General features: G+C 44.4%; 1 protein-coding gene across 5 annotated transcripts in view; it reads left to right on the top strand.

The window, feature by feature from the left end:
- Positions 1–25,657, top strand: part of LOC147023849 (RAC-alpha serine/threonine-protein kinase-like) — a 176,522-nt gene that overhangs the window by 73,470 nt on the left and 77,395 nt on the right. The window lies entirely within an intron of this gene.

Raw genomic sequence — 25,657 nt, 5'->3', positions numbered from 1 at the left:
GTCATTTGAAGTTTGCATCTTGTTCAGGCAGTGATTTGAAGTTTGCGTCTTGTTCAGGCAGTGATTTGAAGTTTGCGTCTTGTTCAGGCAGTGATTTGAAGTTTGCGTCTTGTTCAGGCAGTGATTTGAAGTTTGTGACTTGTTCAGGCAGTGATTTGAAGTTTGCGTCTTGTTCAGGCAGTGATTTGAAGTTTGTGACTTGTTCAGGCAGTGATTTGAAGTTTGCGTCTTGTTCAGGCAGTGATTTGAAGTTTGCGACTTGTTCAGGCAGTGATTTGAAGTTTGTGACTTGTTCAGGCAGTGATTTGAAGTTTTTGAACAGTTCAGGCAGTGATTTGAAGTTTTTGACTTGTTCAGGCAGTGATTTGAAGTTTGTTACTTGTTTGGGCAGTGATTTGAAGGTTTTACCTGTTCAGGCAGTGATTTGAAGTCTTTACCTGTTCAGACAGTGATTTGAAGTTTGTGACTTGTTCAGGCAGAGGTTTGAAGTTTGTGACTTGTTCAGGCAGTGATTTGAAGTTTGTGACTTGTTGAGGCAGTGATTTGAAGTTTGCGTCTTGTTCAGGCAGTGATTTGAAGTTTGCGTCTTGTTCAGGCAGTGATTTGAAGTTTGCGTCTTGTTCAGGCAGTGATTTGAAGTTTGTGACTTGTTGAGGCAGTGATTTGAAGTTTGCGTCTTGTTCAGGCAGTGATTTGAAGTTTGCGACTTGTTCAGGCAGTGATTTGAAGTTTTTGAACAGTTCAGGCAGTGATTTGAAGTTTGCGACTTGTTCCAGCAGTGATTTGAAGTTTGTGACTTGTTCAGGCAGTGACTTGAAGTTTGTGACTTGTTCAGGCAGTGGTTTGAAGTTTGTGACTTGTTCAGGCAGTGATTTGAAGTTTGTGACTTGTTCAGGCAGTGATTTGAAGTTTGTGACTTCTTCAGGCAGTGATTTGAAGTTTGTGACTTGTTCAGGCAGTGGTTTGAAGTTTTTGACTTGTTCAGGCAGTGATTTGAAGTGTGTGACTTGTTCAGGCAGTGGTTTGAAGTTTGTGACTTGTTCAGGCAGTGATTTGAAGTGTGTGACTTGTTCAGGCAGTGATTTGAAGTTTGTGCCTTGTTCAGGCAGTGATTTGAAGTTTGTTACTTGTTCGGGCAGTGATTTGAAGGTTTTACATGTTCAGGCAGTGATTTGAAGTTTTTACCTGTTCAGGCAGTGATTTGAAGTTGGTGACTTGTTCAGGCAGTGATTCAAAGGTTTTACCTGTTCAGGCAGTGATTTGAAGTTTGTTACTTGTTCGGGCAGTGATTTGAAGTTTTTACCTGTTCAGGCAGTGATTTGAAGTTTGTGACTTGTTCAGGCAGTGATTTAAAGGTTTTACCTGTTCAGGCAGTGATTTGAAGTTTGTTACTTGTTCGGGTAGTGATTTGAAGGTTTTACCTGTTCAGGCAGTGATTTGAAGTTTTTACCTGTTCGGGCAGTGATTTGAAGGTTTTACCTGTTCAGGCAGTGATTTGAAGTTTTTACCTGTTTGGGCAGTGATTTGAAGTTTGTGACTTGTTTGGGCAGTGGTTTGAAGTTCGTGACTTGTTCAGGCAGTGATTTGAAGTTTTTGAACAGTTCAGGCAGTGATTTGAAGTTTTTACCTGTTCGGGCAGTGATTTGAAGTTTGTGACTTACTCAAGCAGTGATTTGAAGTTTGTGACTTGTTCAGGCAGTGATTTGAAGTTTGTGACTTACTCAAGCAGTGATTTGAAGTTTGTGACTTGTTCAGGCAGTGATTTGAAGTTTGTGACTTGTTCAGGCAGTGATTTGAAGGTTGTGACTTGTTCAAGCAGTGATTTGAAGTTTTTACCTGTTCAGGCAGTGATTTGAAGTTTTTACCTGTTCAGACAGTGATTTGAAGTTTGTGACTTGTTCAGGCAGTCGTTTGAAGTTTGTCACTTGTTCAGGCAGTCGTTTGAAGTTTGTGACTTGTTCAGGCAGTGATTTGAAGTTTGTGACTTGTTCAGGCAGTGATTTGAAGTTTGTGACTTGTTCAGGCAGTGATTTGAAGTTTTTGAACAGTTCAGGTAGTGACTTGAAGTTTGTGACTTGTTGAGGCAGTGATTTGAAGTTTGTTACTTGTTTGGGCAGTGATTTGAAGGTTTTACCTGTTCAGGCAGTGATTTGAAGTTTTTAACTGTTCAGGCAGTGATTTGAAGTTTGTGACTTGTTCAGGCAGTGATTTGAAGTTTGTGACTTGTTCAGGCAGTGATTTGAAGTTTGTGACTCGTTCAGGCAGTGGTTTGAAGTTTGTGACTTGTTCAGGCAGTGATTCGAAGTGTGTGAATTGTTCAGGCAGTGATTTGATGTTTGTGCCTTGTTCAGGCAGTGATTTGAAGTTTGTTACTTGTTCGGGCAGTGATTTGAAGGTTTTACCTTGTCAGGCAGTGATTTGAAGTTATTACCTGTTTAGGCAGTGATTTGAAGTTTGTGACTTGTTCAGGCAGTGATTTGAAGGTTTTACCTGTTCGGGCAGTGGTTTGAAGTTTGTGACTTGTTCAGGCAGTGGTTTGAAGTTTGTGACTTGTTCAGGCAGTGATTTGAAGTTTGCTTCTTGTCCAGGCAGTGATTTGAAGTTTGTGACTTGTTCAGGCAGTGGTTTGAAGGTTTTACCTGGTCAGGCAGTGATTTGAAGTTATTACCTGTTCAGGCAGTGATTTGAAGTTTGTGCCTTGTTCAGGCAGTGATTTGAAGGTTTTACCTGTTCGGGCAGTGGTTTGAAGTTTGTGACTTGTTCGGGCAGTGATTTGAAGTTTGTGACTTGTTCGGGCAGTGATTTGAAGGTTTTGCCTGTTCGGGCAGTGGTTTGAAGTTTGTGACTTGTTCGGGCAGTGATTTGAAGTTTGTGACTTATTCAGGCAGTGATTTGAAGTTTGCTTCTTGTCCAGGCAGTGATTTGAAGTTTGTGACTTGTTCAGGCAGTGATTTGAAGTTTGTGACTTGTTCAGGCAGTGATTTGAAGTTTGTTACTTGTTCGGGCAGTGATTTGAAGTTTGTGACTTGTTCAGGCAGTGATTTGAAGTTTGTGACTTGTTCAGGCAGTGGTTTGAAGTTTGTTACTTATTTGGGCAGTGATTTGAAGTTTGTTACTTGTTCAGGCAGTGATTTGAAGTTTGTGACTTGTTCAGGCAGTGGTTTGAAGTTTGTTGCTTGTTTGGGCAGTGATTTGAAGTTTGTGACTTGTTCAGGCAGTGATTTGAAGTTTGTGACTTGTTCAGGCAGTGGTTTGAAGTTTGTTACTTATTTGGGCAGTGATTTGAAGTTTGTTACTTGTTCAGGCAGTGATTTGAAGTTTGTTACTTGTTCAGGCAGTGGTTTGAAGTTTGTGACTTGTTCAGGCAGTAGTTTGAAGTTTGTGACTTGTTCAGGCAGTGATTTGAAGTTTGTGACTTGTTCAGGCAGTGGTTTGAAGTTTGTGACTTGTTCAGGCAGTGGTTTGAAGTTTGTGACTTGTTCAGGCAGTGATTTGAAGTTTGTGACTTGTTCAGGCAGTGGTTTGAAGTTTGTTACTTGTTTGGGCAGTGATTTGAAGGTTTTACCTGTTCAGGCAGTGATTTGAAGTTTGTTACTTGTTTGGGCAGTGATTTGAAGTTTGTTACTTGTTTGGGCAGTGATTTGAAGTTTGTTACTTGTTCATGGAGTGATTTGAAGTTTGAACTATTTCAAGATTGCGACACATTAACGTGCTACTTATTGTTGGATACGTTCACTCTAACGACAGAAATGCTTTTTTGGCACGATATAATTCAATGACTTTATGTTTTGAAAATCATTTTTGTCTGCCATTTTGTAAATGAAAGTTTATTACACATTCGTGTGAAATGTGGGTTGAGCTTATATTTGTCCTTTTAAAAAAAAAACGTTTCCATTTCTCCTCTTGTCATGTTCTATCTGCTTTGAGCAATGCCCCTTCCTCTCCCCACACCACCGTTCACACCACTTCTCTGGGTACAATTATCCTGTCTTTCAGGACTCACCATCCTCATGAGGCCCCCTCGTGGGCTTATAATGGAATGAATAATATTGTGAAGAAGTTAAACGGGTGTCATTCTTTTGTTCTTTCTTTTTTTGTTGTTGCCCGTGGTGATTTCCAAGCCAGGTAAAGAACCCAATATTTGAGTCTCCGGACTGCCACGTAAACAGCTGCGTGGATCTTAGGGGTGCAGGCCACTCTATTTATTGTTTGTAAAAGGGAAGGTAGCAGTTGCTTGGTAAATTCCTCGCTTCCCTGAATAAATAAACAAGCTAAAGGATGGCTTTTATTGAACACCGCAGGGTTCTGAGGTTTGTTGGGAAGCATCCGTTTTACGAGGTCACTATTCAAGCTCCTTGTAAGCCCTGCTCTTTGGCTGCTGACGGATTTGAACAGTTCTCTGTCTCTCTCTCTCGCTCTCTCTCGCTCTCTCTGCTTTCTCCATTCATACAAAGTATATCCTGCTCGTAGCTCGGGCCTGATGCCGAGACCAGCTGTGGCCTATGGACGCCTGACCAGCTACCCTTGGTGTTCAAATGGAGGCCATCGTGACGCAGGTGCTTGAGGGGGCTGCCATCCTCTGTGCCAGATGGGCCCCTTTTTTATTTACAAAGGCGGCCTGTCCAATAAGACAGATAAATGGTTTCTGATCATCGCTTCCATGTGAGACGACTACCTCTCTCCATACTCGAATCCAAGCGCAACACCCTGACTTTCCCACTTTGTGTGTGGAAATCTGTGTCGTCTGTCTTTCATACCTTACCTTGTCGATCCACCATACACGTGAATGATTTGGCGGAAGCTACGGAGGGATACAGAAAAGGTTATTGGTGTGCAATAGATTATTGAAGATAGACTAGGGTGACCTTGGAGTATATGTACACAAAATGGAATCGTAACTACACAGTGTGAGACCTGGCAGGTGTTGCTGAGCCTTCGCGTGTTGGAACAAGCAGCATCACAGAGAGCAGCTGCTGCACGATTGAGGAGGGGGGGGGCAGGTTGGGGGCAGAACCATCCTTTTTTATGCTAAAATTACCCCTCCACTGCCAACCATTTCATGTTTACAATCCTGCGTTTTGTTCTACCCTGGAGACGTGGCAAAAGGGTTCGAGTGATAGTGGTATAAAGAGCACAGATAATAGTGAGAAGGATGTGTTGTTTCACTTGGTTTTTGTTTTGACAGTGTCATTGCCAGAGATGCATTCTTATTCCCTTTTACTGGGCTTCTGCACACAATTTGTTAATAAACACTTAGTTACTCAACTCGTCACTATTTGCTGCCTTTTCGGTAATTTTTTACATTCTCATATTTGTTGGAAAATTGTGGTCGGAAGCTTGAGGCTTTGAGATCGAATTGTGCAATGTGGGTTGTCCTTGCAACTCGGAATCACCCCGTTGACTTCTGTTTCACTCCTTGTACATGAACAGCAATACTGGCATCTCCACCCCTATCCCTGGCTTCACAGAGTCTAAAATTGGTTTGTTTGTCAAGGAAACTCATCGTCCGCCCGACGCACTTCAAGGCTGCCAAACATGTGCTGCGGGTGCAAAAGCCTTATTGTTTGGCTGTATCTTCCACGATCCCGTTCTCCCAAAGTCCTCGAAAAGAGATTTTTGGCCTTTATCTTTGGGGCCATCTATTTATTATGCACGAGGGTACAGACGGCAAATTTTTTGACCCTGCCTCATGTTCTCCATGTATACATGCCTCTTCCCTTTCCTCCAGATGCTTACTTTTATCTCTTCCCGACTCCTCCTCTTTCCCTCATCCCCTCACTCCTCCCTTACTGCCATACCTTCCCTTCTCTCCTTTCTCTCTCCGGCTCCTGGCTATTCTCACTTTTCATTTTCTCAATTGATCCCTCTCACCTGTGCACGTAAAATGTAAAATAAACAAATAAATTGACGTCCCCCCTGCTCTTAGCTCGGGCCTGATGTGACCTGTCATCCAGCTCTTTCACTTGGTTCCTGTAGAGGCAGCAACAGAGCTTGTGTGCGATAGAAGTCTTGCATTCCATTGGTGAAATGTGAAAATTGTATAATTTTTAAAAGATCCCATTTCAAAATCTCTAAGCTGCTCGCCGAATTGCTTTTTACCCCATGTGCGAAGCGAAAAATGGGGTTGAAGCAATTGGTTCACTTTGTCTGTCTGTCTACAGACGGTAGTCTGTGATTGAGGAACTACTTAATTTCAATTGAATTATATATTTTGAAAACTAGAATACGAATCGGAACACGAACCTGCTGTTTAGCAGTTACTTTCACCCCTGAATTTGGCAAATTGGATGGAATCTCGTCACGATCGCTTTTGCACACAAAGGGCAAAGGTAATTTTTTGAGTTCGTCTGCTTATCTGGCAGTCATATAAAATTGAAAATCATTCCAAATAGGAAAGTTATTGTTTTTAAGGACATCATAAAGGGCACAAACAACAGGCGTGAATAACTAATGTAACCTATTAAATATGGTGGTGTAAAAGACGGTGCATCAACGGCGGTAAACTTCTGAATTCATTTTTTTTTTCTTCTCCAGCCGTTAAAATAATTTTATTTAAATGAAGTTATATATTCAAACAGTGTAGAACACAAATCGCCTTTTTGGCACTTCTGAAATCTTCCAGTTTAGCAGGACTTGTAAAAATATTATGCCATCGAGACCAATCAAATTTGTCGCTCGCGCTCGCGGTGTTTGGGGAATATCGAGATTCAGACAAAATCACAGCTCGTAGAAAATGTAGATCGTGCTGGGAAACGCAAAGCAAGAGTTTAAAAGACTTTTCCCATGTCTTTTTTCTCAAGGGCCTCCTCCATTTTTGGGCCTCCTCTTCTCTGGACGTAGAATTGGCATCCTGAGTGTGTCCAATTATCTTCTTATCCCCACCCCTTTAAAGCAGAGTCATGACCTTCTTGTCACTAGTGTTTCCTGATTTACATCTCTGAATTAATCGGATCAGATGACTGATGTTTTTTTTTCTTTCTATGCTCATTGATTCCCCCTACCTTGTCCACCTGCACTTTCCCACATTTATCCTGTCAGTGTTAGCTTTTCCTGTCTGCTTCCGTGTTGTCTACTCAGCTCACTTGGTTCCCTTGTCCTGTCTGTATTGTCACTTACGTTTACCTGTGTGTTAGTTTCTTCTCCATTTCTCCTCTCCACCTTCCCTTGCCGGCCAACTCCTCGTTCCACCGGCGTGTCGACATCACCCCCCCCCCTCGGTCATCCAGCTCTTTCACAAACCTTGATGTCATTGATGTAAAAAAATAACACCCTGCTTTTGAGAAGTTGTGTTGGTTTTGGAGTGCCAATAGGTTTGGCTACTCGCCTGGCAGTACAAGCTCTGAGGTCTGCCCAGCTAGTTGTTGACTTGGGTTGTTTGTGAAAGGCTTTGAAAGGATGCCATCTCGGTTGATTCTGCAAACGCCTCTAATCTCTCGAGTCCTGAGGCTTGGGGCTCGGGATTGCAAATGAAATGGCGAGGGAAGGGTGTGCGACCTGTCCTCACCAAACACCATGGGTGTACTCGCAACCCTTTATCAGGCATTCTTGTTCCCTCACAAGAAATGCTTGCGTGACCACCTGCCCTTGGTTTGCAGACAGAGACTTTGTACAAGCAGACCAAATGCTTCGTCAAATATGCATTCTCTGCCCTTTCATGAAAGCATTTTCAGTACAGGTGGTATCAATAATGAAAAATCAAAAAAAGGTATTTTATGGCCTTATTTTTCTGCCTGCTGTCTTTTTTGGCTTTCTTCCTGGCGATAGGTTTTTTTATTTTTAATTTTTGTGACATCTACCATTGGCTCTCCGATAATTTTATCATAATAATATTAATAATTTTTATTTATGAACAAGATGACGTCCAATATAATCTATCTTTGTATTGATTGACTTGCATAATATTTTGTATTTTCTACGTCTGAAAGTGTCGGTCCAGCATTTGTGGTTTTCACGAGCGGTTGCCACAATTACCCAAACATAAGAACTTCAAATGCTGCTGAAATTGTTTAGCAGTTGGACAGTGTATGTTCAGCATAAGTTCTGAAGGCAGTCCCTTGAAGCTCGGTAATCCGAAGCATTTGTGTGAATACCCGGAACGGCTGTGAGGTCGGGACTAGGAACTCATCTTGGCATGAGTTCGGGGCCAAGACCCGAGATGGCCATGAGTGGAGGGGGCCGGATCCTCAAAAGGCTGTGACAGTCAGAGAGAGAGGATCTTGAATGGAGAGGTCAGAGCAAACATCTTCAATAGCTGTTGACGTGGGACTTCTTATAACTAGCATGCTGAGACAAAGGCTGCAGATGGCTGCCAGGCCAGAGAAGAGGACCTTACCTGGTCGCTCACATCGCTGGGAGAGTGGGATAAAGCCACCCGACTGTTTGAGGTTCATGAGAGGCCTTAATGCTAGTCGGCAAAGGAGGAGGACTTCGAATTGCTGCAAAATCAGGGCAAAGTCTTCAGAGAGCTGGAAAGCCAGGATGAAGATCTCAGACAAAGGCTTAGAGCTTGAGGCGAGCAAGCTTAATGGCTATGAAGCCCTTATTTGGCATTGTACTAGATTTGGCACAGTGGCAATGATACTTTCTTTCCAAATTTCCATTTCTAATGATACCTGATGTGGAGCCTCTGTGTGCAGAGATGCCAGCAGCTGTTCTGCTTTAAGTCTCCCATGCAAATCCTTATTGTCCCAACTATTTAAGCCGCAAGCCAGCTGCATAGTTTATGAAAATAGCAAGGCTGGGTCCCGAGAACCAGTAATTATCATAACTATGAGATGTGCACATTAATATGCACTTGAATAATGTTAATACAAACTGTTAATTGTTTGCTCGTGAAAATGAAATGAACATGCAAAGGTTTATGAGCGCCTCCGCTGCCTTTGCTTGCACCCATCGCTGACACCTCGGGAGCTTTCTGCGTAAGAGACGTTTCCATCTTCTCCGACTGTGGAAGGCCAATGGCTCTTCTGGGTGTTGAGAAAGCTTTTTGGTGATTACTTTGTACCTGGACAAGGAACAACGTCGAGAATTTCATGTGTTTCGACCCAAAGTGTTATTTCAAGCTGACTGTTGTCCACCTCCGACAAGACGGTCCTTGTCGTAAGGTGTGCGTGACGTCGAGAGTTTCCACATAGGTTGCCTGGAGATTTCTGATTGAAATTTGTGTTTTTTTGTTTTTTTTCTATGTTCGTCAGGCTTTTTTCTGCTGGATGAGATTACATACAGTTCTGTCACTGGTGGATTTAGGGATCTTTTATTTACTTTATCTTCTAAGCAACCGCAAGCATGTGTGGTGCAGTTACGTTGGGAGGATTTGCGAGGAGGAGGAAGGAGGAGGGTGACACATAAGGAATGTTTGGAATTCTTCCCTCACCCCCATCACTTCCCCCTTATCCACCCTCTCCGAAGCCGACTACCATTGCTTTTCTTACTGCCCCTTCCTGTTGTTTAGGTTTCGCTCGGCCTGCCCAGCTAATAGCGAGGAAGAGCAAACAGCGGTCCGAGATCTTGCATGGATCTTCGCTTCTGACGTGCTCAGAGCGAACAATGTGTTTCCCATTAATGGTCAATAATGATGAAGAGCATCTCTTTTTGGTGATATCATCTTGCCGAATGGCTTTGCTGCCAATTCATCTTCATTTGACTTTTGCCTAACCTAAGCTGACAAGGTCAAAGGAGATCAAAATTATTTCACGGGACATGGCGATATTGTTCGAAGAAACCGCAGGTGCAGCTCGCCCATTGTCTGGCTGCTGACTCACTTCATCTGATGATTTGGTGGCAGCCATGATAATAGTTTGATATCCGATGATATAATCGTTGCAAAATTCTATTGCGTCCAACGTGTTGTGAAAAGTTTTTCTTTTGATGTGAAGGGCATGTTATCAGCACTGCTTGCTCGTGCCGGTTTCGAATCCAGAAGCTGTAAAGCATTAACCGTACAACATTCAACCTTCTCCACGTTTGCTGAACCAAGTATCAAGCTGTTTGTTCCAAGAGGTAGTCACTAAGTAAGCTTATTTAGCCCAAGTGAGCAGCTCAGACTTGAAGTTCAAGTTATTTTGAAGGCCTTGCAGCAGAAGTTTTTTTTTTCTTCCTTCCTCTCTCTTGCCGCTCATTGAGACGCTTATCATATGCCACGGGAGACCGTCAAGGAATAAAACAAATAAGTGCTTGTTCTGATCCAGCTGCGGTCAGTACCACGCTGGATGAATACTCCGGGTTTTGTGAAGTCTGTCCCATCGTGCCACATGTCGAATTGCACATCTGGGTGCCATTTCCCCAAGGAATTTGGCAGGTTCACTGACCCGGCCTAACCCTGTGCTACAAGTAATTTTCCCTGCCTCACACGAGAGCAGAGTGAATAGAGTGCAGACCAACCGTACATGTGCAATTACAATCAAGTCTCTGTACCTGGCCACTCTGTTGAGTGCGTCACGTATCCATCATCGTTATCGTCTTATTCATCTTCATCTTCGTTTGTCTGTCCTGCCGTGACACTACTTGACTTCCATCTCTGTCCATCTGTCCATCTCAACAACGTATTTTTCGACTGCACCGTGTATTGTGTCCCATTTTATATTACTCAGACTCTGCGTTATTTTTTTTTATGATTACTCGGCGTACCTCCCCGTCACTTTCGCTGACTGGTTTAATCAAAAGACAGCATGTTGGATTTTAAAAACACATTGCGTGTCGATCTGTGAGTGTCAATGAGGATGTAAAATGAAGTGAACCTCAAGAAAAAGCATCTTTTATAACACGTAGTTGTTGTAGTCGTGGGTGTGGTTGTGTACTTCGGCTGCTTTTATCAATTTTTGCATTGCTTCGAGAAGTATTACTATTTTTCCTTTTGTGTGCCCCTTCCATGTCTTGGTAAAGGGTTATTTGCTGTCGAAGGCTAATAAATGTTAGCGTTAAAACCGCTACATTAAAGCTCAAGGTCCTGCTTCTTCTTCATCAATCTTGGAAGCATGGGTTTTCAAAACAGCAGTCTTTTTTTAGGGATGCGCCTTTTTTTTAGGATTGTGCTCGTCATTTGTTTTTTTCCATGAGCGTTATTGATCGCATGCCTGTGAACGTATTTGAGTAACTATGTGTTCCTGTGTTTCGAAAACTTATTATAACCACATATCTTTATATATATGTTGTGTTGTTCGACTTTCGGCTGCTCCCGTTAGGGGTCGCCACAGCGGATCATCCGTTATGATCCGCATACTGATTTGGCACAGGTTTTACGCCGGATGCCCTTCCTGACGCAACCCTGATCGCCTCTTACGACGCAGGGATAAGGATTGGGTTTCGCCTTGATTCCGGGCTGCCCTACACCCTCTCATAGCGCAGCCCAGCGCAGAGCTCCTGTCATCAAGCAATCCTCCAACCCAAGCCTCCGAGTAGCTGGATTACAGGCGCACGCCACTACGCCCGATATATATATATATATATATATATATATATATATATATATATATATATATATATATATATATATATATATATATATATATATATATATATATATATATATATATATATATATATATATGTGTCAGGTCAGGTATGGGAGCATGTGCCAGAACAGCACGTCGCTGCGTCCACTTTCCGCCGGTACTCTAGGGGCCTCCGTCTGGCCATCCCCCAGGCAGATGCCAGGCCCATCCCCATCTCCTTGAGATGATGATCAACCTGCTGCAACCATGAGGCACGTGGTCGGCCCACTGGCCTCCTCCACTCATGAGACTCCCTCGCTGAGAGAATCTGGTGAGCAGGATCAGCGTCAGGAAAACGAGCCACATGTCCATACAGCCGCAACTGACGCTCACGGACTATGCAGGTGACAAATCTCATCCGAGTCTCTCTCAGCAACCGCTCGTTGGACACAAAATCCGACCAGCGATAGCCAAGGATTCTCCGAAGAGACCTGGTACCAAAGGAATTAAGTCTCCGTCTCAGATCCTTGGTCAGAGTCCAAGTCTCGCACCCATAGAGCAAGACTGGAAGTACCAAGGACCTGAAGACTCGGACTTTCGTCCTCCCGCACAGGTACCGGCAGCGCCACACCCCATGATCCAGTGAATCCATGACTCCCCAGGCCCGACGCAGACGTCTATTGACCTCTGACTCGCAGCCAGCAGAGACATGAATATCACTGCCAAGGTAAGTGAATCTCTCCACGACCTCAACATCCTCACCACAAACAGACACAGACAGGACAGCAGCATCCAAGATGTCACCGAAAGCCTGGATCTTCGTTTTGACCCAAGAAACCCGTAATCCCAACGGCTCCGACTCCTCATTCAGCACCTCGAGGGCCCCCAAGAGGATGTCTAAAGTCTCCGCAAAGATGACTGCATCATCTGCAAAATCAAGGTCCGAGATCTTGACATTGCCAAACGATGCACCGCAACTTGATCTCTCCGACATCCTCCCTAAAATCCAGTCCATACAAGTGCTGAAAAGTGTGGGGGCAAGTACACATCCCTGAGGAACTCCAGTAACAACTGGAAATAAGTCAGAGATGGTACCACCACACTTCACAGCACTCTCAGTACCAGAGTAGAGTTCAGACATCAGATCGATCAGTTTTGGTGGCACCCCACGAAGACCAAGAATCCTCCAGAGGACATCCCGATTCACTGAATCGAACGCTTTACAGAGATCAACATAGGCTGCAAGCAGCCCCTGCCGAAACTCTCGTCTGCGTTCGGTGAGGACACGAAGTGCAAGGATACGGTCAATCGTTGACCTCTTTGGTGTAAAGCCTGACTGCTCTGGACGCTGGTGCTCAAGCAGATGGTGGCGAACCCTATCGAGAATTATCCGAACAAAGACCTTGCCCGGCACTGAGAGCAGCGTCACCCCTCGGTAGTTGTTGCAGTCTTGGCGATCACCCTTCCCTTTCCAGAGAGGGACAACAAGGCCCCTCTTCCAGTCAGTTGGGATGATGCCTGTGTTCCAGGCAGAGCACAAAACTGCATGCAACGACACGAATGCAGCATTTCCACCAGCCTTGAGAAGTTCGGCATGGATGCCACAGATCCCTGGAGCTTTGCCCCGTTTCAACTGGTTCACCGCAGCCCGTGTTTCCACAAGCGAAGGTGGACCACAGTTGATTCGAGGGTCAGCAACAGGGATTGTAACACCCTTGACGTCCAACTCGACAGCTGGGGGATCAGCCTGGTACAACCGCTCAAAGTAACCGGCCCAGCGGGCCTTCACTTCGGACTCCTCTGTCAAGAGCCTACCACTCTCTGCTCGAACTGCAGTGCTCCGAGGGATGGGCTTGGATGAACGTAATGCACGAATTCCCCTGTAAGCGGGACAAGAATCACCTGTCCACAGGTGATGCTCTACCCCCTCACAGATTCCTCGCACATAGGCCTCCTTGTCCACCCTCAGTGCATGTACAGTTTTACGCCTCAGCTCCCTGAACAGCTCAGCTCTGCCATTCAGCCTGGCCCTGCGACTCTGGTCAATGGTATCCAGTGTCCCTTGAGAGACAAAATTCTTCTTTGCCCTGCGGTGAGCTCCAAGGCATCCACCGGCAACATCAAGGACGGTGGTCTTGAAAGCGCTCCACAACTCTTCAGGACCCCCCCAAAGCACCCAGACCCCCCAAGTGTCCACTCAGCCTGTTCGCAAACTCCTCAGCTAATCTCTCATCCCTGAGCTTGGCAACATCCAGCCTAGGCTGGGATGGTACCATTCTCCAGGATTTAAGGTGCAGCTTTAGAGTTGCTACAACAAGCCTGTGGTCAGTATTGAGGAACTGAGCACTCCGGTAGACCCTGCAGTTCTGGATCATCCTCCAACGACCGTCAATGAGGACATGGTCAATCTCCTTTGCCACACCGCCAGCGTTGGAATACCAAGTCCAGCGATGAGCTTGTGGGCGCTGAAACCATGAACCAGCCACCCTAAGTCCATGACTTCTTGCAAAGTCAAGGAACTTAGTGCCATTCTGGTTCATAGTTCCTGACCCATGGGGACCAACACACACCTCATAACCGTCCCTATCAGTTCCAGTCGATGCATTGAAATCCCCCAAGACTAGAAGTGTATCTCGTCTGGGGCACTGATCAACCACAGACTCGAGCGTGGCGTAGAATGCATCCTTCACGGTGAGATCACTCGCCTCAGTCGGAGCATAAACAGAGACCAGGGAAATGACACCTAAGGAGTGACGAATCCTTAATCTCATAATACGCTCGTTGACCGGTGTTACCTCAATTATCATTGGGGTCAGCTTATTGGACACAGCTACAGCAACTCCTTGGGTATGGTAACCATCAGAGCGACCAGACCAATAGTAGGTGTAACCACCCACCATTATCTCGCCGCAATCCGGTCTCCGAACCTCAGAGAGAGCTGCAATCCCGATGTCCAAACGCTTGAGGTCAGATGATAACAGAGACAGGTGATCATCCTCTCTTAGGGATAGGACATTCCAGGCACCCACCCGAAGGGACCGCCTCAGGTTAACCCAAGGAGACCGCCATCTGGTGGACGACACCTCAGCACCACTCCGACACACTCTCCCGCAATCTGACCCAGGGATGTTACCCCGTGGTTTCCCTCCTATCAAAGATTGGGGGTCCCGAAGGCTTTGCCCCAATCCCGTCATCCGGTGAGCTGCCCTGCGAAGGGAAGCTGCACAGGAGGTACTCCCACGGAGTGGGTTTTCAGATTTTTTGCGTTTTTGCGTTTTGCGGAATGAAGGGTTTTACGGTGGCCGGAGTGCAAATCCTGCCACCAACCTCCTAATAAGAAGTAACCCAACTGCAGGAGGACGTCCGCAGACACAGTTGGGCACTAGATATGGATGGCCGTTGGCTCACAAGGAGCTCCTCCGCCCTTTGACAGGTTTTGTTTTTAATCCTGCTGGGTGTCCATATCCAAACACCCTCCTCACCAGAAAACCTGGTGGGGGAGACGGTTTAGTCGCCGACAACCCGACCATGGAACAGGTTAGTACAGGTTTACATGGTACCTGTAGCAGGTCACAGATCGAACCTGACCTGACTAATATATATATATATATATATATATATATATATATATATATATATATATATATATATATATATATATATATATATATATATATATATTACATGGTCGAGGCTCATGGAAGAGCTAGGACACAGAACAGGTCAGGACACAACAAAACATAGGGAACAGCAGGAGAAAGGGGAAACGCCAATAGGGCGGAGGGAGAAAGTCGATGGAGAAACAAGGGATGCATGGAGAAACAAGGGATGCAGGTAATGTTGAAGGTTAGGGGAGAACGCTAGGGATGGACAAGATGGATACATGAGCAAAACTTTGGGAGGGGTGGGGTGGTTTAACAGGTGTAGAAAAGATCAGTTTTGCAGACTGACCAAGGGACGATCGACCAGCTGCGGGGATGAAGGTAAGAGCGATGGGGTGAAGCAGGGATTGTTGAATTGAGGTTTGGTGAAGGGGATTATTGGTGGATTGAGAAAGGTAGAGTGGGGGTGGGGGGGTGGGGGTGGGGGTGGGGGGGAGAAGACATCACACCGGGGAAACACAAACTAACTTCAACACATGCACCCCTCGCCTCAAAACCCTTAGACAAGGGGCAAAGGTCTACCTACACATAGACTATTGAAATAACTCATCCTCGGGTCCCCTATGTGTCCATATAAGCTGTCCCCTGGGGTGCATTTCCAAAACTATCGCAATATATCATCTTATTTACCTGATATGTTCCCATGATGATGTTTCAGAGTTGCTGCCTGGAGTATCTGTCTTTTCCTTGTTGTTGTCTTTTCAAACCCTTGGCAGTAGAATTGTGCAATGGATGGGATAGAGGGGTACACTTTAAATGCACATATAAAGAAATGGAAGGTAGACTGGAATTGAATTGGATGATCTGTAAGAATGCAACCCCAACCGAACTGTACCCCCACATACCCCAAACCAAACAATAAAACCCCCTAAAAATCTCCATCCATGTTGTGATTGTTGATGTCCCCTCTGTGATGTATGTCTTTGTTCCTGCCGTCCCCAACTGTATGCCTCCCCCTCTTCCCATTTATTGGATTGGGTTTGTGGTGTGGGTATGGTTGGTGTTGTGGAGGGTCAGCTTGCTTTTTGATTGATCGATTTGGTTGGGATTGGATGTGGCACACACATGACTGGTTTACAGCCTCCTCTTACACTATTTTATTTGTGTTTCCTTTATATAATGTTGGATGAGTCTGGTGTTGGCGTAATGGTTCAGGTGGCTGGCATGGGATCTTAGGGACCCGAGTTCAAGCCCTGTTTGCTGCTGAAGTAACACCAGGTGGGGTTACCTCGGCCGGTCATCCTTCTGAGGTCGGTGAAATGAGTACCAGTGCATAGGGGCACAGCATCAGCAGCAAAGCTGTGCCCTTACAAAATGACAGCTACCCAGCAGCCAATCTGCCATACGCAAGAAGAAGATAATGTTGGATGTGAACAAACCTCCAAACACTTTGGTTCCTCTTATCTATGAATTATTTGTTTGAAATGCAGACTTTTTGATGCTTGAGAGCAGCTCGACGATCAAAGACCCCAAATTCCAGGAACCGGTGGAAGCATCATACGTGCGCCAGATGCTCGTCAGCTGCTTATCCACACCTGGAAATTCGACGCTCCTGCAAACCTGGGTTAAATGAATGCAAATTAGGTGTGTTGCTAACAACAACATTACCGATAACATCTGGTCAACTTTATCAAGGCATGTGTTTTTCTGCATGTCACGGAAGGTATGTTCCTGCTCGTACATTCCTACCTCCCCTTCCTCCTATCTCCTCACACCATCCTTTCCCTCCTCTCTCCACTCCTCTCACATATTCCCCCGACTCTTCCTCTTCTTCGTCTACTACTCCTCCTCTCCTATTGTTTTTTTTTTTCCTCTTCTGCTTTTCTCAATTTCATCCCCATTTCAATTTAGCCTCCTCCCCTTCACCCACCCTGTACTTGCATGATAAATAGATGGCCCTTTGATTCGAGTTGGCACAGCTGGCACGCTTTTCACTTTTTTCTTAAACTTCCACGAACACGTGTAAATACACAGAACATGAAATCTGGATCCCTAAACCACTTGTACGTCACAATTTGAATGAAATAACGCAATTTGTTTGCTCGTAGTGGCTTTTATAACAGAGCTGTGATCGAGGAGGTGTGGTCGAAGTTGGAGGGTGTTTGGCGGCGGGGGTAGTAGCATTGACGGGGGAGAATAATTGGAGGATCATGGGAGGAGCAGAAAGGAGGAAGGAAAGGAGGAAGTTACAAATATAGATGCGTACCTAACTTCTTGTTCCAAATATACATTTGAGGTGTGTTTGTTTGTGCGTGTGCAAATATATCGAAGGTTGTACGCAGGTGGTTTAAGGTTGAGTGAACCTTTTGTTTTCAATTTTTATCTTGCCAAAACGAAGTTTTTGCAAGATATGTTAGTCAGCTTGTATGTTTTTTATTTATTTAATTATTTGTTTTTTTGTTTGTTTGTCTGTAAACACGTATAAAAAATTCTGCAGAGCACAGTTATCATTGGAAATTTTTGTAACTTCGCATATCAGAGGCCTATAGAGGTCCCTTTCAGTGCACAAAATTTTGAATGTCAAGGTCAAGGTCACTTTGTCGCAAATCAGGGGAGTCGACGAAACCCTTATTTTTTTGAGTAATTTTGATCGGATCGTCTTCAAACTTCATGGGAATATAGTTCATGGTCTGGCGCTCAGCTGATTAATTTTTGGTGGCGATTGGCCTTGACCTTCATATGTTTTTTTTTTTTGTCTGTAATCACGTATAAATCACTCTGCAGAGCACAGTTATCATTGGAAATTTTTGTAACTTCGCATATCAGAGGCCTATAGAGGTCCCTTTCAGCGCATAAAATTTTGAAGGTCAAAGGTCAAGGTCACTTTGTCGCAAATCAGGGGAGTCGACGAAACCCTTATTTTTTGAGTAATTTTAACCTAATCGTCTCCAAACTTTATGGGAATGTAGTATATGGTCTGGCGCTCAGCTGATTAGTTTTTGGTGGCGATTGGCCTTGACCTTCATGGTTAGCGCCTGAGGTCAAGCATATTTGACCCCAAGGTCAAATTTTCAAGTTTTCGGAACCATATCGTGTAGTACATCAAATTGAACACCTCGATGAGTGCTTTCTAGTTTTTTTATTGAGACTGAAGTGATGCTAATGAAAGTGCCCCTATTTTTTTGTTATTTATTTATTTCCAGTTATTCCCCGATTATAGTAGCCCATTTAGCCCTTCACAATGTTCAAACGTGTTACTGGCAAAATGAGTAGAAATATTTTTAGACAAAGTATACAGCAGATTCGGGACACTTGCTTTCACACCCTCATCACCTTGAAGAAACCGGATGCCACCCAGATCTTTGTCGGGCGGTCTCGAGAGACGGACGGACGGATGGAGTGACGTGTTCGGGTGATAGTTGGGACGGGTGATAACACTTTCCATCCCAAACTGCTTTCCAATCAAACGAGTTCTTTTGGACCCTCCTCCAACACTTGTACGATGAAAATATCTCGTGCAAATGAATGATGGTTTTCATACTTCTAATTCCGATACCCAGTTCGGCTCCAATAACAGATCACCCGAAATGAACTTGTTCGGCGTGCGTAATGTTGACGGAAATTGCAACGTCTCGTGGCACCCGAGCACGTTCACATTCCGTTCCCGATCCACGTCCATTTTCCACTTTTTGCACAATTTGGACGCACTTCGTGTGTCACCTACGAGACGTGCATCACCACAAACCATCGAGCTCCTTTATCAATTTCAGCGTGTTATACATTTCCGTTCACCAGAAACTTCATTACACAATGCTTCCCTCCGGCATGTCGGACAGCCGTCGTCGTCGTCTCGCAAATACCCAGAATGCTTTGAGCATCTGTGAAAAGTCACCTCGCACAGGAGTTGCCGGGTTTGATACAAGCATCGGACAAACTTTCAGCAATCTGTCATTCTTTTACGATTATCTGAAACGAAATAAATGCAGGTTAACCTTGCATATCTTTGTTCCTGATAATCATAAATGTGGGAACATCATCGTGTGTTGCATACAAAAGTTCATAACTGGAAGTCACACCACCACCACCACCACCATCAAAGTGGAAGTACACATTTTGTTACAGTTCAAATTTCTTGTGAAGTTAATCCTGGTGTGAAAATATGGCTTTGCATGTGTGCTAAATCATCACAGGTCTTCACGTTTGGAGCTCGAACTTGCTCGTTTTAAATCCAGATGCCAAGGCTGATGGAAGATGAAAGCTCAACAGACCTACAGAAGGATGTCGAGGAACATGTGGACAGGAACGCACAGAGATGCACCACAGTTCGTGAAGGGGAGTGGCTGGCAGAAAAGGGGTCAGGGGATCAGTGAGTGGAGAAAATCTCAGAGCTAGATGTTGGAGAGACCATGAGGTGGCGATGGGATGAAATGTAGAAGGGTTGGAGGGAAGATCATGAGACAGATTCACTCAGACATGGGGAGACTAACAATATTCAAGTTTCTGGAAAAAAAATGCTTGTGAAATAGCCAGGCTGAGATGGACAGGTAGAATACCTGGAAGATAGTGCAATACCAAAATAGATGAAGTAAAGTACGTCTTGTAAGCCTTCCAACCTGCCTACAGCATGCGAGGATGTAGCTTTCTCATCACACCAATGTCTGAGGAAGGCATTATGGATTTCACTGCTTGTGATGACGGTGGGATGAATGTGAGAAGCGGCTGTACCAGGCAAAAACAGGAAGCCAGATTACATATGCCTGGTGTTGGCTTAAAGGTTAGGGTGGTGGGCTTGGGATCCCATGATCCTGAGTTCAAACCCCACTTTTTCTGTTGAATTAATGTCAGGTGGGGTTGATTCAGCCTGTCATCCTTCCAAGGTCGACAAAATGAGTGCCAGCTTGCTGGTATACTGTGTCGGAGTGGCGACCTGTCCAGGATTATGTTCAATGGCCAAGGAGTCTGCTGAGGCAGCACCAACGCTCTGCACAGAGTATGGTCCCAATGGATGGATGGATATTACAAGTCACTTCAGACGAAAGCTTTGTACATTGTTATGAGCTGAAAACAGCTAAACGAGAACTTTGTTCTGCTGAGAATTCCAAGATTGTGAGATTCCATTGGGGAAGGGGTCGGATGGATGATCTGCCAAAGACAGGTTATGACTGACAGGCCAAGGAGCTCTAGAGTATTTCTCAGAGCAGGAAGCTGATCGAAACTTCTTAATTTTAAGACATTTCAATATTTTTCCAATTGCAGCTATTGTTAAATAAAAAATTGCTTTAACCTCTCCATGGTGTAATCTCATCTTGAACAATCTTGTCTGACTTTGTTTTGCATTAAAATTTTAATTTCTGCTTCCTTTTGGTTTGGTTAAGTTTGTTTCCTTTAAAGGGATCGCCAAGGGTAAGCTTCCCCCAGCACCCGTGATCCAACGATGGCCATATTGTTTTCGGACTGCCGTATGACCTTGACCTTCACCATTTAGTGATAGAGTGTAAATTGAGAAAATGTGTCCCCATCTACACTCTCTTCATAAAACTCAACGTCATGAAAATCGGAGGAAAATTATTCAAGTAATGATCCAAAAGTTGTTTTTGGTTAATTAGGTCACAATCTGAAAAAAGTAGGTCAATGCCACTATTTTGATATCAGGTACACACACTATTATGTTGCAAAAACATGTTGGAAGGCCAAGCGGTCTTTAAAATTAAAAAGCGGTCCACATTGACAAAATTGAGAGAAGACAAACCAAACCGCGTTACTTTTTTCAGATTGCCGTTTGACTTTGACCTTTAACTCGGATGGGTGTGATGTAAATTAAGCGTAAATGCAGCTTACTCTAGGCTATCTAGAGAGGGCAATTTTGTTCTGATTGGACAGACCTTCGTCGAGTTATGGTTAAAAAAAAAAATTTTTAACTTATAAATTTCTATAATTCAGTCATGACCTTGAAAATTCGGTCAAGGTCAAAAAATTATGTCAACCCCATATAGCCACCCCTTTTTATTCCCATTATTGATGCAAAATTTAATTCTGAAGTTTCCAGCCAGCTCCGCGATTTGTTCATGTAATAAAACTAAAAGTAAGTGTAAGAAAGTCTGGGGTTCCATTAAAACTGGAGGTACTAAATGTAGAAACTGACCCTACAACAGCTATATGTCTCCCCCTGTCATCTAACGGGAGGCTTGTACCTATTGTCGGGTCTGCCTCTGTCGATATATCAATATTTGAGCGTCCCCCCTATACAGTAGGTCATGAGGGAGGCTTAAATATTTAATTACACACTGGAATCATGGGTAAAACATAATTTTACCCACTTCGTGCGGCACTAACCTTGAGAAACAGTTGACTTGTATGTTTACATTGAGTTAGGCTTCAGCATCACCTATTTTATGAACTGTAATGATTATTCTGCCGTGGTTTTGGATTGGTCTGGCCTTGACGATATGGAGATGGCTTGGAGAAGGTCAGCTTATTTGGACATGTTCCTGTTCCACAAGTAATGACATGCTCCTGGGGTGAGAGGGAAACTGTGAGGGTGAGCTTGTCCAAAATTGAATTTCCTGGTTACACCCTTGCTTGCGGAGTAGCGAGGCAGGAGGTGACTGCATGGTTTCTTATTGTCTTGCCGGAAAAGCCAAAGCAGTCATATTTGCACGGTAATGCATCATTTACTTTATCCGTTTGCGGGTAAACTCGCCGAGTTAATGGGAAAATTGTGGCATATTGTTTCATCTCCTTTTCACTGCTTTCTCTTGTTTGTTTGTGAAGATTTGCTCCACTTCACGCATCATCCACCTTTCCATCAAGCCTGGTCCAAACCGACGCATTTTGATGTGAAACGTACCTGCATGGTTTGAGATTGAGGTTCGGAACAAAAATGGTGACTCCATGAAACTTGATTTATTTATTTGTTTTCCCCTTACGTCTTATTTGATACGAGTTCTTCAACTACGAAGTTATTGACGTTGTCTTGGCATCATCGAATGGTTGTCCTCAAACCTCGTCGTTTCAGAAGCTCTCGATTTAACGATAATTATAATTGAACTGAGTACAAACTTTGCAGTTGAAGTTTGATGCAGTATTTTACTGCGAAAAGGACACAATTGAACTTCATTGCACCTGAAAGCTCTCGCGGTGCATGTTTGCCACGTGTCGAACTTGCATTGGGTTGTGAGTAAACCGCATCCGTTGCACCCTCAGCCCTCCTATTTTCCTGTAAGTCTGGGGAGAGAAGTTGGAGAGGGGTTAAGGGGCGGGGAAGCGAACTGAATATGGGCACTTATCGGATTTCCTTGCCACTTCATAAACAACTCATTATGTTTTGGTTGCCAAATGAAAAAAGAGAAAAAAAACATTTTCCAGCTTTATAAAGAGAGAACTTATTTCACTTATTTAAATTGTTAAATGGCCAACGTGGGTGGGAGTGCATCTCCAAGGTGATGATACGATACATGCATTGTCTTTGACGATCGTTCCTGTTACAAGCTGCGCGAATGCGAATCTATATACACTCAAAAGGAGGTGGTTACGACGAGCTATGATAGAGTTGTTTAAGGTTATGAAGGGTATGGATAAAATAAGTTCAGATGAATTAATTATTCATCATAGTAGACAGTGATAGGAATCAGGAGCCATAGCCTGTGAGTAAAGAAGAGGAGAGAGTTAAGGCAGGGGTCTTTTGCTCAAAGAGCAGTTAACATGGAACGGTCTCCGTGGAAAGGTGGCAACAGAAACAGTAGATAAGTTTAAATTAGAATTAGATAGGTACCTGGAAGTTAGGACTTTAAGGTAGTTTGAGCCTTGATCTAGGTGATTGTGTGCATGTGTACAGAGTGCTGTTGGTGGGGGTCTCATCAAGGGGTGTTGTGTGTTTTTAACTCAAGACCGTCTTCACCCATGCCCCCTCCCCTGGAAAGAATTCCCCCCCCCCATTTTTCTTATTTTAACCTCGTGTTAATAAGTTGGTGTGGTGTTGATGTCGCAAAGGCATGATGGGCCGAATGTCCTCCACCTGCGTCTAATTTCCTTGTGTGTCCTTGTGTGATGTGGAAGTTTGAGACACCGGTTTGGAACGTTCTTCGAGGCTTGTGTTGTGGAGTTCCTAAGGTGGAAATAGAACGTGAAGATAGACAGCTTAGACAGACAGCAATTGATTTCACAGTGGAAGTGACAAATAACTGATAGCGATGCACAGTTGGTATTAAATTTTGAAGAAGAAAAAAAAAATTCAGGGAGATCACTAAGCACCTGTCACAAATTCCAGGTGTTACACAGAACACCAAGTCTGGTTGACCTGCAATTTTGCAAGCTCCAAATTACCTTTTGCCGTGTCTTGCCATGAGGAGGAAGCCAGGTGGATTGTCCTCCCCTGCGGGTACTGATCACCAATTTTCCTTGATACCATAAAACCTCTCAAACTTTGGATGTGTAATGTGTATGGTGCACAGGTGAAAGGAATTCCGAGACTGCAAAGTAAATCGTTTTTTATTATAAATTACAGAACACACATAAATATACAAACACCAGCAGAATCCTAATACACACACGAGGTATGAAATAAATAAATAAATAAATGATTAAAAAAAAATACCGCAAGAGAAAAGAAAGGAAGCCTTTTATTCTTTGGCTAGTTGAAAGCACAAAATAGGAGGTTATATACTTCTTAGCAGCCAAAAAGTTTGTTTGTTTTTGGGAGCAATCAAGGCAGCGACCCGCTGCCGATACACCACCTGGGTTCAAATTTTATTATTTTGAAAAAACTTTCACTGAATAATTTTTTTCTCTCCGAAGAGTGTTTCAGGGTGGGACAGGCAGACAGACAAACAGACAGCATTAGCCTATGATCTTCTTCTTTTTCTTTCGGCTGCTCCCGTTAGGGGTCGCCACAGCGGATCATCCGTATGATCCGCATAGTGATTTGGCACATGTTTTACGCCGGATGCCCTTCCTGACGCAACCCTGGTCGCCTCTTACGACACAGGGATATGGTACACCGATTTTAACCGGGGTATACACCGGCCCAGTATACTGGTACTCATTTCGCCGACCTCAGAAGGATGACAGGCTGAGTCAACCCCCTGGTGTATTAATTCAGTGGCTCAACGGGGCTTGAACTCAGGACCTCTTGGATCCCAAGCCGCTGCCCTAACCACTGCGCCAACACCAGGCTCATTAGACTATGATATCTATCATAATAAATGTTAGTGTGTGAGTCAGTCAGTCACCCCCACCCCCTACCCCTACCCCAATCCCTCTCTCCAAACTTCCAGTTTTCCCTCCTGAGAGTTTCCTTCTGTATCAATCACGTCCACCCCCATGCATCCTCTGCTGCCCCTCATTCCTCCTCACTCTGTCTTGGCCTTTGGCTCTGCTGTTGGTGTTTTCCCATTCTCTCTGCTGTTCCTTTCGTCCTGTTGCGTTTTCATCCGTTCAGTGCACGAGTCCTAGCTCTTCCACGAGCTTCAGCTATGTGCATACAAAAGAGAAAGAATTCGGTGGGAGAACCTTGGTGACATTTTACCCAATCATGCTCATGATAGGTGCAGGTGGTTCACCAGTCCAATGCCATAATGGCACAAGTACGTGGAACTCGTATCAGAAAATTGCCACAACAGTCATCATGGTTGACCTCCAAAGATGTAATGGTACCAGGGATGAGAATTCTCTTTGTAAAAACTTAACCCTCGCATCCACGATAATGCTGATGGCTTGCGTGATACCTTGGGCGCGCGCGCGCGCACACACACACACACACACACACACACACACACACACACACACACACACACACGAGTGAGGTCACAAGACAGAAAAACCTTCCCACATGAGCTGCTTGTGCAAGGTGGTGACGGTGGTTCTGGCGGGACAGGATGCGGCTTGTCCGGTATCCGTGGGCTCCGGTCAGCCGACCTTTGCACTCCACTCAGCGTCTGCAACTCTCCGGTGCTCTCTCCATTCCCGTTGTTCAGACACCCACACCAATGCACATGCACACTTTCAAAATGTCTGTCTCACAGCTTAGCGTTCTGCGTTCTCTTGCGAAGGCAGGAGGGAACATGTCACTTGCAAACAAAATGGTTTATTTATGGTTTTTACGGTTTTTACGGTTTATTTATGGTTTTTATAAACAGACGGACGCGCCATTTTGTCCACTCTCCCGTGTACACCCAAATTTGAAAATAAATTATTTTAAATTTCACCACAGCCAAACCACACTCTTTGCTGTTGAACTTTAAAATTTAAATTTATCCTGACTACTTAATCCCATTCCTTTTGAACATAATGCATGACTAATGCACTGTGTAATGAGGGTCATAGTCTTTATGATGTTTAATAAGGAAGCTAGCAGGATGATCTAGAGGTACGCACACTCACCTCTGAGTCTGAGCTGTCTCGCCTGGGTTTGAATCCTGACCCAGCTATAAACAGTCATCCCGGTGTTTCACAGGAAGGGTGATTCATCAATGCGTGTGTCGTTTCTCGGATGGATGTTAAACGGTCTCCCGTCTGCTGACATTTGATGGTGGACGTTAAATTTCCCACCGTGTCCTTCGCAAAGAGTAGGTGAGCTATCGCCGGCACGCTAAACAAATTACAATGACAATTTCCTTCCCTAACTACTCA

This window comes from Eptatretus burgeri, chromosome 7, assembly GCF_056783735.1.
Source record: "Eptatretus burgeri isolate ZD-2024b chromosome 7, Ebu_testis_v1, whole genome shotgun sequence".
NCBI classification, from domain to species: domain Eukaryota; kingdom Metazoa; phylum Chordata; class Myxini; order Myxiniformes; family Myxinidae; genus Eptatretus; species Eptatretus burgeri.
The sequence above is the reverse complement of the archived record's forward strand: the minus strand, read 5'-3'. Positions and strand labels throughout refer to the sequence as shown.